At 42.9% G+C, this 19,031-nt stretch overlaps 1 pseudogene; it reads right to left on the reverse strand.

Moving 5' to 3' along the window:
* Nucleotides 1–16,419: 16,419 nt before the first annotated feature.
* LOC131752799 (large ribosomal subunit protein uL14 pseudogene) lies at nt 16,420–17,907 on the reverse strand (annotated as a pseudogene).
* Nucleotides 17,908–19,031: the final 1,124 nt, after the last annotated feature.

The raw sequence follows: 19,031 nt of genomic DNA on the forward strand, positions 1-19,031 counted from the left end.
TTTTGGTGGGAGCATTTACTCCATTTACATTTAAGGTAATTATCGATATGTATGTTCCTATTACCATTTACTTAATTGTTTCGGGTTGTTCTTGTAGGTCTTTTCCTTCTCTTGTGTTTCTTGCTTAGAGAAGTTCCTTTAGCATTTGTTGTAGAGCTGGTTTGGTGGTGCTGAACTCTCTCAGCTTTTGCTTGTCTGTAAAGGTTTTAATTTCTCCATCAAATCTGAATGAGATCCTTGCTGGGTAGAGTAATCTTGGTTGTAGGTTTTTTTCCTTCATCACTTTAAATATGTCCTGCCACTCCCTTCTGGCTTGTAGAGTTTCTGCTGAAAGATCAGATGTTAGCCTTATGGGGATTCCCTTGTGTGTTATTTGTTGTTTTTCCCTTGCTGCTTTTAATATGTTTTCTTTGTATTTAATTTTTGACAGTTTGATTATTATGTGTCTTGGCGTGTTTCTCTTTGGGTTTATCCTGTATGGGACTCTCTGTGCTTCCTGGACTTGATTGACTAATTCCTTTCCTATATTAGGGAAGTTTTCATCTATAATCTCTTCAAATATTTTCTCAGTCCCTTTCTTTTTCTCTTCTTCTTCTGGGACCCCTATAATTCGAATGTTGGTGCGTTTAATGTTGTCCCAGAGGTCTCTGAGACTGTCCTCAGTTCTTTTCATTCTTTTTTCTTTCTTCTGCTCTGCAGTAGTTATTTCCACTATTATATCTTCCAGGTCACTTATCCGTTCTCCTCCCTCAGTTTTTCTGCTATTCATCCCATCTAGAGTATTTTAAATTTCATTTATTGTGTTGTTCAACGTTGCTTGTTTCCTCTTTAGTTCTTCTAGGTCCTTGTTAACTGTTTCTTGCAATTTGTCTATTCTATTTCCAAGATTTTGAATCATCTTTACTATCATTATTCTGAATTCTTTTTCAGGTAGACTGCCTATTTCCTCTTCATTTGTTAGGTCTGGTGTCTTTTCATCTTGCTCCTTCATCTGTTGTGTTTTTCTGTCTTCTCATTTTGCTTATCTTACTGTGTTTGGGGTCTCCTTTTTGCACGCTGCAGGTTCGTAGTTCCCGTTGTTTTTGGTGGCTGTCCCCAGTGGCTAAGGTTGGTTCAGTGGGTTGAGTAGGTTCCCTGGTTGGGGTTCTAGTGCCTCTGTTCTGGTGGATGAGGCTGGATCTTGTCTTTCTGGTGGGCAGGTCCACGTCTGGTGGTGTGTTTCGGGATGTTGGTAGCCTTATTATGATTTTAGGCAGCCTCTCTGCTAATGGATGGGGCTCTAGACCTGTCTTGCTCTTTGTTGGGAATAGGGTGTCCAGCACTGTTCGTTGCTGGTCCTTGAGTGAAGCTGGGTCTTGGTGTTGAGATGGAGATCTCTGGGAGATTTTCGCCGTCTGATATTACATGGAGCTGGGAGGTCTCTTGTGGACTAGTGTCTTGAGGTTGGTTCTCCCACCTCAGAGACACAGCCCTGGTGTCTGGATGGGGCGCCAAGAGCCTTTAATCCACACAGCTCAAAATAAAAGGGAGAAAAAATAGAAAGGAAAGAAAAGGGAGGAAGGAAGGAAGGAGGGAGGGAGGGAAGGAAGGAAGAAAGGAAGGAAGAAATGAAGGAAGGACGAAAGCAAGAAAGGAAGGAAGGAAGGTGGAGAGGAGGAAAGGGAGGAAGGAAGAGAGGAAGGGAGGAAGGAAGGGAGGAAAGAAGGGGGGAAGGAAGGAAGAAGTGAGGGAAGGAGGGAAGAAAGGAAGGAAGAAAGAAAGGGAGAAGACAAAGTAGAATAAAGTATAGTTATTAAAATAAAAAATAATTATTAAGAAGAAAAATTTATATTAAAAAAATAAACAGAAAAACGGGTCAGTCTAACCCTAGGACAAATGGTGAAAGCAAAGCTATACAGACAAAATCTCACACAGAAGCACTCACAAAAAGAAAAAAAGGGGAAAATAATAGTATATCTTGCTCCCAAAGTCCACCTCCTCAACTTGGGATGATTAGTTGTCTATTCAGGTTTTCCACAGATGCAGGGCACTTCAAGTTGATTGTGGAGCTTTAATCTGCCGCTTCTGAGGCTGCTGGGAGAGACCTCCCCCTCTCCTCTCTGTTCGCACAGCTCCTGGGGTCAGCTTTGGACTTGGTCCCGCCTTTGCGTGTAGGTCGTCTGAGGGCCTCTGCCCTTTGCTCAGACAGGACGGGGTTAAAGGAGCAGCTGATTGGGGGGCTCCGCCTCACTCAGGCTGGGGGAAGGGAGTGGCACGGGGGCGGGGCGAGTCCGGGGCGGCAGAGGCCGGCGTGACGCTGCACCGGCCCGAGGTGCACCGCGCGTCCTCGTGGAAGCTGTCCCTGGATCCCGGGACCCCGGCAGCGGCGGGCTGCACGGGCTCCCGGGAGGGCCGGCGCGGAGAGCGGCCCGCGCCCACTCACAGGCCCCTTGGTGGCGGCAGCAGCAACCCCAGCGTCCCACACGCGTCTCCACTGTCTGCGCCGACAGCCGCGGCCCGCGCCCGCCTCTGGAGCTCCTTCACGCGGTGCTCCTAATCCCCTCTCCTCGCGCCCGAGGAGGCAAAGAGGCAAGAAAAAGTCTCTTATCTCTTCGGCAGCTCCGCGCCCGTTTCTGGGGCTCCTTTAAGCGGCGCGCTTAATCCCCTCTCCTCGCGCCCAGGAATCAGAGGGAAGAAAAGGTCACTTGCCTCTTCGGCAGCTTCAGACTTCTCCCGAACTGCCTCCCAGCCAGCCGTGGCGCACTAACACCTTCAGGCTGTTTTCACTCTGCCAACTCCAGACCTTTCCCTGGGATCTGCCCGAGGCTCAGTTCCCAGCCCCGCCCGCCGCAGCAGGTGAGCAGACAGGCCTCTCGGGCTGGTGAGTGCTGATCGGCACCTATCCTCTGCGGGAATCTCTCCGCTTTGCCCTCCGCACCCTGTGGCCGAGCTGTCCTTCGCAGCTCCGGAGCTTACCCCTCCGCCACCCGCAGTCTCTGCCCGCGAAGGGGCTTCTAGTGTGTGGGAATCTTTCCTCCTTCACAGCTCCCTCCCACTGGTGTAGGTCCCGTCCCTATTCTTTGTCTCTGTTTATTCTTTTTTTCTTTTGCCCTACCCAGGTACGTGGGGGAGTTTCTTGCCTTTTGGGAGGTTTGAGGTCTTCTGCCAGCGTTCGGTGGGTGTTCTATAGGAGAGGTTCCACGTGTAGATGTATTTCTGATGTCTCTGTGAGGAGGAAGGTGATCTCCGCGTCTTACTCTTCCGCCATCTTTAAGCCGTCTCAAGGATTTAATTTTTTTAAAAAAAGGTAAACCTATCTCATTAACTTTTTTGATTACATGTTGGAATGATAATATTTTGGATATATTTTGGCATAAAATATATTATTGAAATTAATTTTACCTGTGTCTTTTTACTTTTTTAAAAAAAGTGATTACTGAAAACCGTGAAATTACATATGTGACTGGCATTTGTGGTTCACATTATGTTTCTGCTGGACAGTGCTAGCATACACCTGCCTCTAGGAAACTGAGAAACTCAAAATACCTTGGAAAAGTTGACTGGAATTTTTGTTTGTTTGTTTGTTTTTTGTGGTACGCGGGCCTCTCACCGCTGTGGCCTCTCCCGTTGCAGAGCACAGGCTCCGGACGTGCAGGCTCAGCGGCCATGGCTCACGGGCCCAGCCACTCCGCGGCATGTGGGATCTTCCCGGACCGGGGCACGAACCCGTGTCCCCTGCATTGGCAGGCGGACTCTCAACCACTGCGCCACCAGGGAAGCCCTGGAATTTTTGTAGTGTGGAAAACTCCTGCTTTACTGACAGAGAGAGTCATTATAGCTATGTGCCCCAGTTATCATTCCTCAAACAGGCCCCTTAACAAATAGGTGCTCTTTTTTCTGGCCTGGACCAAATCTCACGCTTCATTGACTAGTATTCCAAATTTAGCTTAGCTGAAGTTCAGAAAAAGAGGTGCTACTGTTAAGTTATTCGGCTGAGTTGTAGCAAAGTAACAGAAGGAGTAGGGCAGTAACGCCCAGCGCCTTGCTGCTGTGATGTACATGGCCAGGGATGCTCTAAATCACCACATGTGATTTATTTTTAAGCCCCTTGTATTGATTGTGCTGGACCCCAAATATAAACAGCCTTCTCCTAAAACTAATTTATACAAGTTGAAAAAGCAACAACTGATCATTTTGTCCCCAAAATTGAAACCAGGAGGCCAAAAGCATATCACACTAAATAAAACAGAGTTAATGGCAATTCCACATACTCAAGAAAAAAAAAAGAAAGAAAAAAAAGAAGTGCTATCTTTGGAGGCAAAAATCTGTGGTCCAAATAATGTTTCTCTGGTTTTTAATTGAAATGCCCTATTAGATGCTAATTTTGCGGTTTGCTGCTGTTATTACTGCTCAGGAATGAAATACAGCCAAGGAATTCGGTTTCACTATAAACAAAGCAACAGCTTGCTCTCTAAGTGTTAGAAGCAGCTAGTGTGCATTAACAATAAGCCAGAAAAATCTCCTAAAGCAAGAACAGAAGGATGTAGTTTTTGGATATTGACTATTTATAGACCATCCTACTTAGGTGAGGCTTCCACCCCAGTATGACCTCAGCACCTTGCCCAGAAGAGTCCCCATCTCAGGGAAAGCTGGGCTCTGCTCCTTTAAGTTTCCTGAAAGAAAAATAAATACTCATTTCAATCTTACCAATAAATAATAATAATAGCCTCCAATTATTACTGTGAGTCAGGTATTGGGCTAGGAATTATACATGTACCAACCAGGTTTTACAGCAAATCTTCAAAGTTGATAAAGATTAGATCTCCATTTTGTAGATAAGGAAATGAAGCTCAGAGACATTGATTTATCATTCAGAAATGGCTTGGTTGCAAATTGTAGAACACCTGACAACTGGTGGCTTAATGCAAGTTGGAGTTTACTTGGTCTATGCAAAGAGATGTCGCAGGGAGGCCACCTAGGGTTGCTGCATTGGCTCAAAGTCCCAGGCTCTTTGTGTCTTTCCACTCTGCCATTCAGAGCGTGTTGGCTTTTGTCCTTGGGTTCGTCATTGCCATGTGGCTGCTAGACCTCTAGCAGGAAGAGGGGAAGAGGATTGAGAGGCGAAGGACCCTGCCAGCTGCGGCTGCCCTTCTTAATTAAAAAGTTTCCCCAGAATCATATCCGGCATCTCATTGGCCAGAACATGTTTCATGGCTACCTCTATCTGCCAGGAAAGCCAGGAAACAGTATTTTTATCTGAACAATGAACGTAAAGCTGGATTCTTTTAGCGAGGATAAGAAGAGATTGATTAGACAAGTAATTTTAGCATCTATCACTTTGGGGTTGGATTCCAGGGTTATCTGATTCCAAAACCCATGCTCATGTCTTAAGTGCTTTGCAGCCTTCTGAGGACCTTATCTTATTTATCACATTCCCACACTTGACTGGCACAAGTAGGCACACAGGTTTTTTTTTTTTTTTTTTTTTTTCTATAGTACGCGGGCCTCTCACTGTTGTGGCCTCTCCCGTTGCGGAGCAAAGGCTCCAGACGCGCAGGCTCAGCAGCCATGGCTCACGGGCCCAGCCGCTCAGCGGCATGTGGGATCTTGCCGGACCGGGGCACGAACCCGTGTCCCCTGCATCAGCAGGCGGATTCTCAACCACTGCGCCACCAGGGAAGCCCGGCACACAGGTTTTTTTGACTTCAGGCACCATGTTGAAATCCCACCAGAGAAGGTTTAGTATCCCACCTTCCTTATAACCATCCTTGGATGATGGTGATTGCAGCACAATTGGCTGCAGTTCAGTTGTGCAATATTAAGATAGTCTCTGTTTAGAGAAATTTTTTTAAAAAGAAAGAATGCTAATTTTTTTTTTTTTTTAAGGTTTGGAGACCACCTACATGAAAAGATTCTCCCAACAGCTAGATACAGAAAACAATTCCAAAACTAATTCTTTTCCCTTATTCTACCTAAGCTTTTACTAATGTGTTTTTAGCCCCAAAGAGCTGCCTCAAATCCTTTGCCTTTGGGTAGCAAGTTATTGGAACTAAGCTTCACGTTTTTGGTAAAATAACACTTTCTTTTTAGCAGACATGGGATGCTGTAGATAAAATGAGGACTATTTTAGTCATTGGAAAACAAGTGGGTGATATGTGTGAGGCTGTGTATACAAACATGCAGACACAAAAGCTGTGGAGGAAAGATTTTTCAGGGACAGAAGTTGATGAGTTAGATGCTGGACTGCAGAACTCAGGAAGGAATGGGAGAAGCCATCATAAACATGACTTTCTTCTAAGCCAGCAACAGAATCCATTACAGGGAAACTCACGGATTTGTCAGACCTTCTGGGGTAGTCCCAATTTTAAACATTCTGTCCTGTTGCAGATCAGATATCTGATGGTGTGTCCTGATCAGCCGGTCATGTGTGAAATATGGCCCCTTAGCTACTGGTGAGCATTGGAATCTTTTCATTTAAAATGATCCTGGGGCTTCCCTGATGGCGCAGTGGTTGAGAACCCGCCTGCCGATGCAGGGGACACGGGTTCGTGCCCCGGTCCGGGAAGATCCCACATGCCGCGGAGCGGCTGGGCCTGTGAGCCACGGCGGCTGCGCCTGCGCGTCTGGAGCCTGCGCTCCGCAACGGGAGAGACCACAACAGTGAGAAGCCCGCGTAACGCAAAAAAAAAAAAATGATCCTGAACCTCTTTAAGCTGTCTGTGACGGATTCACAGTTTGGCCATTCCCTCTTCTTTGTTCTTGACTCTTTTCATTTTGTTGTAATAAGTTGCCAAGGGTAAAACTCAAATTTTCATGCCAGGGCAATTCTGCAGTTTAGACCACCGAGTTTGCTGTGGCCACAGTGCCAGCCAGTCTTTTTATTATTTATTTTTATTTTTAAACATTTATTTATTTATATATTTACTTATTTACTTTTGGCTGCATTGGGTCTTTGTTGCTGTGCATGGCGGGCTTTCTCTAGTTGTGGCGAGCGGGGGATGCTCTTCATTGCAGTGCACGGGCTTCTCATTGCGGTGGCTTCTCTGGTGGCTTCTCTGGTTGCAGAGCATGGGCTCTAGGAGTGAGGGCTTCAGTAGCTGTGGTACGTGGGCTCAGTAGTTGTGGTGCACGAGCGTAGATGCTCCGCGGCATGTGGGAGGATCTTTCCCCATCCAAGGCTGGACCAGGGCTTGAACCCGTGTGCCCTACATTAGCACGTGGATTCGTAACCACTGCGCCACCAGGGAAGCCCCCAGGCAGTCTTTTTAAATGGAGTTTAAAAAGACTTTTGGAGTTCCTAATGATCAGCAAACAAACTCACAAAATCCTTTTCCTCTGAAGTCATTGTACCTGGTTACAGATATGGTAATCAAATGGATGTCGTCATAGCTTCTCCCACAAATAAAATAAGCAAAAAATAAATAAAAGAATTATTTTACTTTATATGTGTTAACACTTGATGAAATGTTTGAATTTTATCACATAAATGTCATACGTTTAATGCAAATCTATGGGCTACGTGGCTATTAACTAGAAGTATTACAACCATTATAAGACTTTAATTATTGTACTAATTTATGCTCACAGGTCAACTATATTTATTTGAGATTTGCTTCTGATTTCATGCACACTATGGTAATTTACATTGAAAAATGCCCCCATGATCTTCATATAGGGCATGGGGAATGCCATTTTACTTATTTTATGATAAGACGATAAAATTTTATTCCAGCTTTTTGTTTTACTTTGTTTTGTTTCGTTTTTCCCTTCTCCTCTCTCCCAGAGACTCCCAAATCTCTGACATTCTGGAACTTTGATATTTTAAAATGCACATTTTAAAAGGTACTAACTACAGTGATCGAGGCTTTCTTTCCAAGGGTCTGCTGAAAATTACAAGGGACAAGCCTAAAAAGAGCAGTTAATCAGTGCTTTGTCTCATCTTCTGGTGCATCAGTTCCAAATTTTCAGTCCAACTAATAGCGGTTTGGGATGTTTCTTTAAGTTGGCATATAGCTAACGGTTTCTGGAGACTCTCTCTCTAGTCAGAACCACACCATCTCAGCACACCCTCATCCATAATCCGAGGGTGGGCTCAAATGGGGCTAGACTGTGAAATACTTTCATTTTCTATTGACTGGTTGTATACTTCCCTTGTGTTAATCCCTTGTTAATGGACACTTTCTTTGAGCCAGCTGAGATCGGGGTTGTGTTGTCTTTGTGATTCCAGCAGATTTTATTACTTGGATATCTTTGTTTTCATTATTTTTGAGATTTTGGGATTTTGTCTGTTTCATTGATATTGATTCTCTCAGTTAGAGATGGCCCGGCCTCCTACTGTTTCTGTTTGTGTTTGATCTACAAACAGTGGGAGGGAATCCTTAGGCTGCAAATGCTTTAGTTCTGTGCTTCCGCTGGGAAAGACATGGTAAGAGCCATTAGCAGATTTCTCAACTGAAAACAGATGAATGTGGCTTTATACCTAGAAGGGGGACTTATATTTTGTCATTTAAATGACCTCAGGTCATTGTTCTGGGGCACTCATTTTAGAGGACAATGTGCAATTTTGAAGAGTTCTGACAATCACTTTCTGAGAAATCCAAAGAAAAATACATATGATTCCTTTATTTATTTGTTCTGCCTCTTCCTAGCTGTGTGACTTTGGGCAAGTCATTTTACTCTGGGCCTCAGTTTCCTTATATTTAAAATGAAGGTACTAGACCAGATGATCTTTAAGTTCTTTCTCCCCTTGATTAATAGATGGAGAAGAAGTAACATTTCTTGAGCTGTTACTTAATGCTCAGGTATTTAAATATCTTATTTCAATGATGTACAATTATTTCACTTAGTAACAACCCAGTGGGTAAGTATCATGATTTTGCAGATGAAATAACGGAGTTAAAATGTAGGTACATGATCTATCACCTATCTATGCTGAGATAGAGTTGGCTTCATGACTGCTTAGTATGGAAAAATGTACATTCTCTCCCCATTAAGATTATAAGGTGCTAGAGAGAGAGACCACACCTGCCGAACACTTACTTCAGGGCTTGGTTTCAAATATGTGGCTGTTAAATTAGGTTACTTAGTAGTTTATATGAAAGCTAATGGGTCATGACACTGAAAACGCACTAGCTGTGTGGTTGCAACCAGGTGGACTTCAGATGACAGTTGCAAGATCTCTGATTCCCCTCCACTGGGGAGTCTAGCTGTTTATCGCCTTGTCATCCAATGAATTGCCAGAAAGATGCCACTTTCTGCGCAGGATCCCTTTTCAGGCAACCTATCCTTTCACTTATGTGCCTGTTAAGAAAGATTAAGAATTGACTTAAAAAAGAAGTAAAATCTTTTAAAAAATGCTTATTAAGTACCAACATTAGTAAGGATTGCTTAAAAAATTGAAACATGTTGGCAAATGTATTTTATAATTGCACAATTAAAAGTAATCTAAATTGGCTAGAGATTTTACAATAGCTGTAATAAAAATGCTATCTCAGAAAGAAGTATGCTTTGAGCTTCCCGCTTCATTGTCAATAGCAGTCTGGATTGGATATCACTGTCTTTGCAGAGGCAGGACCTGGACCAGAGCCTTTTTTCCAAGGAGGTAGAGGGAATGATGGACAGGTACAGACTAAGACAAGAGAACTTAATAACTTGGATCCCTTTCAAAGTGATATTCTTTACATTTTTGTTCAAAATGTAGAAACGCCAAAGGCTTTAGGTGAGAAGGTTGGAGAACACCAACTGCTGGTATCAACAATTCAGCTCTGGCCCTAAATTTCTAATCCCCACCCAGTAAAGCAAAACCCATAGAGTTAATGGAGCTCATTCTTCTTATAAGGCAGTTTGGAAACCATCAATTGCCCCTCATAACGTGCACTTTGGGAGATTAATCATTTTATACATCAAGCTATTTATCTAAGAATTCCTTCCAACCTGTTGCAATTCTTCACCTCTTTCTGTTTTTAGAGATGTTTTAGATGGTTGTGAGCACGTTTTGCTGAGCTTCCCCTTATCCAGCTCATGGGCCCAGTGAGGGGATTTTTTGCCCTTGTGCCCCCAACTACCCTTCCATGGACTGACTTGTTAGGAGGCTTAAAGAATCTACCACTGAAATTTCTCAGATGATGGTGTCTCTACAGCAGTCATGCTCAACCCACAACAGAATCCCCTTCAGGAACTTAATCCCCAATGCCTAGGCTGCACCCCAGATTCTGAGCTACTGCTCAGAATCTCTGGACTTGAGACCTGGCAGGACTACTTTTTAAAGCTCCCCAGGTGATTCCAATGTGCAGCCAAGGTTGAAAACCAGAGCTTTGGAAGGACGGTGCTTCTAAAGCTCTTACCTGGAATTTGCAATATATTCATTTGGATATATTTATCTGGAATTTGTGATATATAGTTGGCTGTTGAACAACATGGGGGGTTAGGGGTGTTGACCCTCCCCACAGGCTAAAATCCACGTGTAACTTTACAGGTGGTCCTCAGTATCCATGGTTCCGCGTACACAGATTCAACCACCTTTGTACTATAAGAAGTATTTCTTTAAAAAAAGTTTCTTTTTGGCCACAACGGGCCACCTGCGGGATCTTAGTTCCCCGACCAGGAGTTGAACCTGGGTCCCCTGCAGTGGAAGTGTGGAGTCCCAACCATTGGACCACCAGGGAATTCCTTGTAAGAAGTATTTATTGAAAAAGATCCACATATAAGTGGACCCCTGCAGTTCAAACCCGTGTTATTCAAGGGTCAACCATATTCATCTTGTTATCACTCGTTGAAAATTTTGTCTGATTCATCTGCTGGTCTGTAGAGGTCTGAAGAAATAGATTTTTCCCTTTTTGAAAAGAGGAGTGGGAAGGAGCCTGAGAAACCAGGGTGTCGCTAAGCACAGCAAACCTTGTGCTTGTAGTGATGCTGTCTCTGTGCTCACAGAAGCTACAAAGATAACTATTTGTCTAACCCTGCCCTGGAGAAGCAATTAGGGGAAAGGTGCCTTGTGGAGAGCAAGGTCTGGGAAAGGAGATGTGGGCACGGGCAAAAGAGTCTCTGAGTCGAGGATCCCCCCTAGATACTGCCTTGAAAAGAAGACTCAGAATGGCCTGTGCCACACCTGCTCCTCCCCCACCCCAGGACCTCAAGCTTCTGTGTGTGTGTGTGTATTTATTTAACATATAATACATATAGAAATGCATATTTATGAGACACTCATGTAAATTTGAACTCTGAAAAATTTAGGAGTAATTGTTAATTTAAAAAAATTTTATTCTATATCAGCATAGTTTATTAACAATATGTTAGTTTCAGGTATACAGAAAAGCAATTCAGTTATACATATACATGTATATCTTCTTTTTCAAATTATTTTCCTATTTAGGTTATTACAGAATACTGAGCAGAGTTCCCTGAGCTCTACAGTAGGTGCTTGCTGGTTATCTTTTTTTTTTTTTTGCTGTACGCGGGCCTCTCACTGTTGTGGCCTCTCCCGTTGCGGAGCACAGGCTTCGGACGCGCAGGCTCAGCGGCCATGGCTCACGGGCCCAGCCGCTCGGCGGCATGTGGGATCTTCCCGGACCGGGGCACGAACCCACGTCCCCTGAATCGGCAGGCGGACTCTCAACCACTGCGCCACCAGGGGAGCCCTGGTTGTCTATTTTAAAGATAGCAGTGTGTACATTGTCAGTCCCAAACTCCCAATCTATGCGCCCCCCTCACTTACCCCCTGGTAACCCTGAATTCATTCTCTAAGTCTGTGAGTCTATTTCTGTTTTGTAAATTCTGTTTTGTAAGTTCATTTGCATCATTTTTTTAGATTCCGCATATAAGTGATATCATGCTATCTGTCTTTCTCTGTCTGACTTACTTCACTTAGTAGGATAAGCTCCAGGTCTATCCATGTTGCTGCAAATGGCATTATTTCATTCTTTTTCATGATTGAGTAATATTCGGTTGTATATATGTATCACATCCTCTTTATCTATTCATCTGTCAATGGACATTTAGGTTGTCAAGCTTCCTTTTCATGGAAATAACTGTCCATTATCCTATTCTGGGACTTTTCCATTCCTCTGCCCTACTTGGTATGGATCACATTCCACCCTTAGATAGCCACTTAGTCTATCATTTATTAAATACTGAGTATGTACTCTGCTGGGCCCTACTGGGCAGTGGTTTCCTTACTACAGTAGCAGAATTACCTGGAGGAATATTTTTTTTAAAAAAATATTTCTACCCTAGCCCTTTTCTTTATTAAAAATGAAGATTTCCGTCACTCACCCCAGTATATTTGATTCAGTAGAGCTGGATAAGGGGTGGAAATCTGCATTTTTTTTTTTTTTTTTTTTTTTTTTTTTTTTTTTTTTTGCGGTATGCGGGCCTCTCACTGTTGTGGCCTCTCCCATTGCGGAACACAGGCTCCGGACGCGCAGGCCCAGCGGCCATGGCTCACGGGCTTAGCTGCTCCGCGGCATGCGGGATCCTCCCGGACCAGGGCACGAACCCGTGTCCCCTGCATCGGCAGGCGGACTCTCAACCACTGCGCCACCAGGGAAGCCCAAAATCTGCATTTTTAAACACGCTCCCATGTGATTCTGTTGTCAGTGGTATGAGAAATCTAGTTTGAGATGCTGTCACAGAAGATATAGAGAGAAGAGTCACATGTAGTCCCTAACCTTGAGGAGAATGACAGCAACAGGTGGGGGCCAGAGCTCAGGACCAAAGCATAGGGCTCCCAGCCCAGGAGCAGTAGGGGTGGTCCATCCTGTGCTCAACTCACCACGCTTGAACTCTGTCCTCTTACCTAGGAAAGTGCCATGTGGACGAGCCAGTCTTGCCAGAGGATTGACCCAAGACCAGAGCAAGATCCATAGAACATAACTTACTATCCCCCAAACTAGTCACATTCTAGGCACCTTGGTGCTTGGTTTCTCCTGTCTTATCCTTTCTTGCCTGTCTGGAGAATCCCATCAATTCTTCAACATTCAATTAGTAAGTCATCCTCTGGGTAAAGGCTTTCCTCATCCTTCCACAGCCCAGTTGGTACATCCTGTTGGCTCTCCTGGTGTTTTGTGCTTGCCTCTGTGTGTTTGTCTCTGTGTCTCACTATGTCACACTGTGTCTCACTGTGGCCTCCAGAATATGTGGTGCTTGTCAGTCTCAGTATTAGCAGCGCCTCACCAGGGACTGGCACATGGCAGATACTCAAGAAATCTTTATCGAGTGGAGTCCTGAGGGCAGGAACAGGCAACCACTGGAACCCTCCACACAATGGGAGTGAACATCCTGAGTAATGGGAGTGAGATGAGAAGACACTCCTCCACCCCCAGTATAAGTGCCCATAATCCTACCCCCAGCTCCAGGGATGGTGAGGAACCATGGGATGTGAGCATCCCACTATAAGGACCACAGCATCCAGCATGCTGATGGATGCAGCTCCGCCAGAGCTCACAGTTCAAAAGACAGCCACCCGACAAGCAAGCAATGCGTGTGTAACAGATAGGAAGAGCTAACACATGGTGCTTCCTGTGTGCCCGGTCCGCCTCTAAGCACTTACACTAGTAATTCACACATGGGCCCTACTTAACAGGTGAGACCAAGGCACAGAGTGCTTAGTTAACTTGCCCCAGGACATATAGCTTGAAGGGGGCAGAACTGTGATTCAGACTCATGCGATCTGGCTCCAGAGTCTATGTGTTAACCACCACGCTCTAGTGGTTCTCTCTAAATACTAGTAAGTGTTCATTTTATGGCAGAAGAATTGGGGGAGAAGGTCATCACTTGTGGGGGACTCAGGGTTTCCATTTTATTACGTTTTCATATCACTGGAAATCATTTAATCCCATTTGCTAATCCATTTGTGGCAAACATCTTCATCATCTTCAGGTATTTAATGCCACTCCCAAATCTATATTAATTCACTAAGTTGTGAGTTTCAGAATTCAACATTTTTGCTTACCTCTTCAGCTGGTACGTAGGAAAGCAAATTAACCATGTAGAATCCTTTCCAGTACTTTATATGATTTTATAGAATAAATTATTTTAGTCATTTAAGCTTAAATAATTTTCAATGGTAATTGCCTAATGCTCTCCACTGAGCTTGCTTTTTTACTCTTTTCATTGCTTCAAGGTATTCACTAAAAAGGATTTAAATTTATTGCTTAGAATGCTCTTTCCCTCAACCAAAAGTACAGGGCATTCTACATTCAATACCCTGTTAATTCACCTTTTCCATTTAACTTTTTAGAAAAGTTACCCCATGCTTAATATTTGCAAGCAGTTGAATAAAGAAAAAAAGCTGAGATGTTGATGATTTTTAGGAATCAATGCAAGTGAGCTCAGATAGAACTGGCAGGGGCACAACACTTCAGAAAGGCAGAAAAGAGGAGCTCTCTCTGAAGCACCCTTGGCTGGCATTGGGCTAGGGGCAGAGACATCAGAGGATGCCTGGATGGGAGACCTGGTGCCAGAGCCTGCAGCAGACAACTGTCTCCTGCTGCCCCAAGCAGGGGAAATCTGCTTCCTCAGCAATCAAAGAATCGGAGATTCAGAGCTTTTGCATTTGTCAGGAATTGTACACCAACTCTGAATCTTTTGTGATGAATTAAGGAAGGAAAGGAGGAAGGAAGGGAAGGAGGAAAGAATTAAGGAAGGTGGGGGAACATCCTCACCAAAAAACCAAATATACACACTCACAGATGGCAGAAAGAAATGGCAACCCTCCTAAATTCTACATATTATCCATAAAAACTGTACTTAACTTTTTCAATAAATAGAAATTTGCATTACTAGGTCTTCTTTTCTTTCTTAGTGTTAACAGATAAGGCATAATCAATTCTTGGTCTAGAAATTTTCTGAGGATGGGGTAGGAGGACAGGGATGGTTTGGGACTCCCCTAAGAAGCAAAATAAAACAAAAATTGTCAAAGTGTTCTGAATTTGCCTGCTTGAATTAGCTGAAACATTTCACATCTGGTGGGGAGATGATGGTGGTGAGAGCAGCTTTAGCGCTCTATAAACAAAATTCTAGCAAAGAAACTCAGACTGCACCCCTCCAAGGATCCATCCACCTCAATATGTATGTATTCTTATAGTATCAACAAGGGAATTTTGAAGGTAAGTCCAAAAGTTACCTTCTCCAAAATTATCCTCACAGATTACGGATGCTCCTTTGAGGGCAAGGATGCTATTTACCTGCAATATTCATTCTCTTTCTTTCTCTTCTTTAAAAAATTTTTTTAAAGACTTTTTGTTAGGTTTACAACAAAATTGAGAGGAAGGTATAGAGACTTTTCCTATGCTCCCTGCCACTACATATGCAAAGTATACCTCATCATCAGCATCACCCTTTCCTTGACTTCTTTTATGAGAGAAAGAAAGACACCTCTATCTCATTTAAGCCTCTGTTTGGTTTCTTGTTTGGATTTTTTGGGTCACGCTCTTATATGTAGCCAAAGCTAATCTAAAAGGATATATCTGCTTTTTATGCCTCTTTATGGTACTGTTTTCTTTTAAGTTACACAAATATGTTATTTTTAGGTGAAGAAAGGTGGGACATATTTTCTTAGAGACCTGGAACTAAGAAGCTTGTTGATTCACTGAAGTATATCTAACAGCCCCCTTTTGCACAAAAACTGAAAAACAGCAAAAACAAAACACTACAAATTTGGCTAAAGAAATAAGGCATAGAAATTTTTTTAAAAGGGTAAATAAAAGAAATTTGTGAAGGGGTGAATGATTTGACAGTTTTAAATTCCCCTTCCTCCCATCAAGAGGTCTCTGGAAGAAGAACCCGTTCTGATATCCTGACTCTTAATAACAAACATGACAAGCATCACACTCTGACCTTCTACTTCTCAGCAATAGCTGGTGAAAGCATTAATTTTATTATTTCATGACATTTTAAAATCAGTGCAACCCAGCTGCCATTTCCTCTTGCACTAAGTGAATTGAAGCCCTTGGCTGGTACACATCACACTCTTAGATGTGTGAAAAACTGATACCCACAACATAAATCACCATTCCTTTCTTTCCTGGGACCACGCACATGATTCAATATCCACACTAGGGCTGTCAGGAACGTGTCAGCTCAGTGTTAGGAAAATAATCCAACGCCATCTCCCAGGCACAAGATGTTATTCTTCAAAAACATTTTAAAAAATTCTTTAAGCAGGTGGATGATTGAAGGAATAAGTTGGCTTCTAAGAATGAACTTTTCAAAAGAAGTCCAACACAGTTGTTGTTGATTCTTTGGAAAGATGATGAGCAAATAAGATATTCTGCAGCAGAGAGTTGGGAGGGGTAGGGCAACAGCATCTGTGGAACCTAATTTACTGCTCCACAAGGCAAGGGGTATCTCATTATGATCATGAATAGATGGCTTTAGGATTGAAACAAGAAGGGTGTTTTGGATGACTCCTGCCATTTTATTTGAGTAAAAGTAGATTTGGGCTTAGATCTGGCAAAGAGCTAAAAGAAAATAACGAGCAGTTAGAATGTCTAGTTTTTAATTTGGGCTTATCTATCTTTTTGCAGAGTACTCGTGGTGAATACGTGGTACTTTTTTTACTCTGTTTCCCTTTCACACTCCTGAAAAACATTGTTGATTCTTTGCACTCCTGCTTACTGAGTTCAGATTTAACTTCAGGTTACTTCTCAACTCACCAGCTAAGCAGCTCCTACCAATCCATTGACTATGCCATAAAAATGATTATTGGTGCCCTGCTCCGGATGCTTGAAAGTTTGGTGAAAGTTATTTTATCCAATGCGGCTGGATGGGAGCCATGGCTGTTGTGTATGAGTCAGCTGGAGTTTCCAGTCATCTAGGTTTAAAGCACGCCCAGAGTGTCTCCCCCATGGTTCCTAGTTTGTGTCTTTCAAGTAAAGTACAAACATTACAGACACCTATAAAGCAACTTAAGTTCAGAATTCCTTTTTATTTTTGTAATGTTCCCCTTCAGTTTAACTTTACTTTGTCTACACCTACCTAGTACGTGTGCGATTTTTTTTTAGAGCTCAACTTTATCAAGTTTTACTAGGGCATTCAACCTGGTTTTCATAGAAACAACTCTCTTTCTTTGTGAGCTCACATTTCATCTTACATAATATTTAATTAAATTGTATAATTAAAATAACCTGCTGTAAACAGGTTTGGGGACAATCCTAACCGAATCTTAGGAGGCATTCAACAAACCGGCGGGGACAGAATGCACAAGCATATGTAGTAGTGATAAGCATCAGTTTTTCCTGAACCTTAGTCAGTAGATCCTACAGATGCAGCAGATGGCATTGGCTAGTCCTCTGAGTCAGTTAAGCAGAGGTCAGTTAGAGACCCCACTGTCAAACAGAAGCCCTAACTCTCACTATAGATGACACTAGGGCATGTTTTCCTTTTTGTGTGTGTGTTTTCTTTAAAAAAGGAAACCAATTAGCTTTGAATATCTTCCTTACTTATTTTGTGGGGGATTGGGAGCAAATAATTTTTAATGGGGAGTTGTTTTTTTTTTTTTAAACAAAAACACTGGAGAATCATACAATGCTGCCAGCTTTGGACACAATTAGGCCACAAGTCTGCGCACACCTTTGCAACTGGCCCTATGATGGCAGAACCTCTCCTCTTGCCTTTACTGTTTCCTATGACCTCCACATGATACCAAAATAAAGGAACATCTTTCTCCAGGATGACTTCCGTTGTTGAATTACCACTGCTGCATGTATCTTCCTTCTGAGCTCCAGTTTGCCTTTCTCGACTGTGGCCATCACCATGTCACCTGCATCAGCAGCAGGAATCTGTTCAACCATCCCTCGATCCACTTCACAGAGATAGTACACAGAATTTTGGCTCCTGTGCTGTCAGCATAGCTCATCATGGTTCCTACCAGAAGACCCCAGAAATGCAGAATTTTGCATGGGAGGAACCACCACCTCCTTGCTTCTACATCTTGAACATGAAAAAAGGCCACATTGCTTTTTTAAAAAAAATTGTGGTAAAATATATATAACATAAAACTTACCCTTTTAAGCCTTTTTGAGTGTATAATTCTGTGGCATTAAGTCAGCCTCATGTTGTGCAGTCATCACCACTATCTTCAGAACTTTTTTTTTATCACTACTAACAAACTCTGTACCCATTAAACACTAAGGTTTCCTCATTCCCCTCTCCCCTCAGCCACAGGCAAACACCATTTTACTTTCTGTCTCTATGCAGTTGACTATTCTAGGCACCTCATATAGGTGAAATCTACAATATCTGTCCTTCTTTGTCTGGCTTATTTCACTTAGCGTGATGTCTTCAAGCTACACCCATGTTGTCTCATTGCTTCTGAAATGGTTTTCCCGCTCAGACCGTACCATCATAGCCTAGAGTCTTCTGTACACCCCCATTTTGAGGTTGCCTTTCTTCCTCCAGCCTCCTGCAAAGTGGTGGTCTCCTGCCCCTACCACCCCAAAGTGTGAGTGCCTTTTAGGGAGACCACCCCACAGTCCGCCAGACTTGGCTGCTGGGCTCTATTCGTCCTTTCCAAGGTTCTAGGATTTTCAAATGCCTGCTAAATCTTCTGTAACAATCAATTCAAATACACAAGTTTGGCTATTCAAATTACTTTTTCCAAAAGTACTTTAAAATGCATTAAGTTATTAATTGCCTGCTGGCACTTTAATCAAATGGGAAAATTGACATAGCCAGAGGCATGTATTTTTGTGGAAAGAAAATTTATTTAAGAAGAAACAGCAGCTCTTACTGCTTAATTTAAACTGAGAAAACTGTGGAAAATCAACTACTATGGAAAATTAATAAAACATTTCCAGCTGCAAACAGTGACTAATTGTACAAGATGAAGACTGCCCGGAATTAATAACTTGCAGTCTTCTGTGTGAAGAACCCCCTACCACTTCAATTTACTGGGAGATTAAATTACTTCTAAGTTTGCCATATTAAAACAGAACAGGAATAAAATGTTAGTGAAGGTACGTCTATTATTTACTGTCTGTGATATGGATATAATTATTTCCAAACAACTACAATGTGACGTGACCAGTAATATTTAAATGACTCTTTTAGCAAAA

This window comes from Kogia breviceps, chromosome 3 (assembly GCF_026419965.1).
Source record: "Kogia breviceps isolate mKogBre1 chromosome 3, mKogBre1 haplotype 1, whole genome shotgun sequence".
Lineage (NCBI taxonomy): Eukaryota > Metazoa > Chordata > Mammalia > Artiodactyla > Physeteridae > Kogia > Kogia breviceps.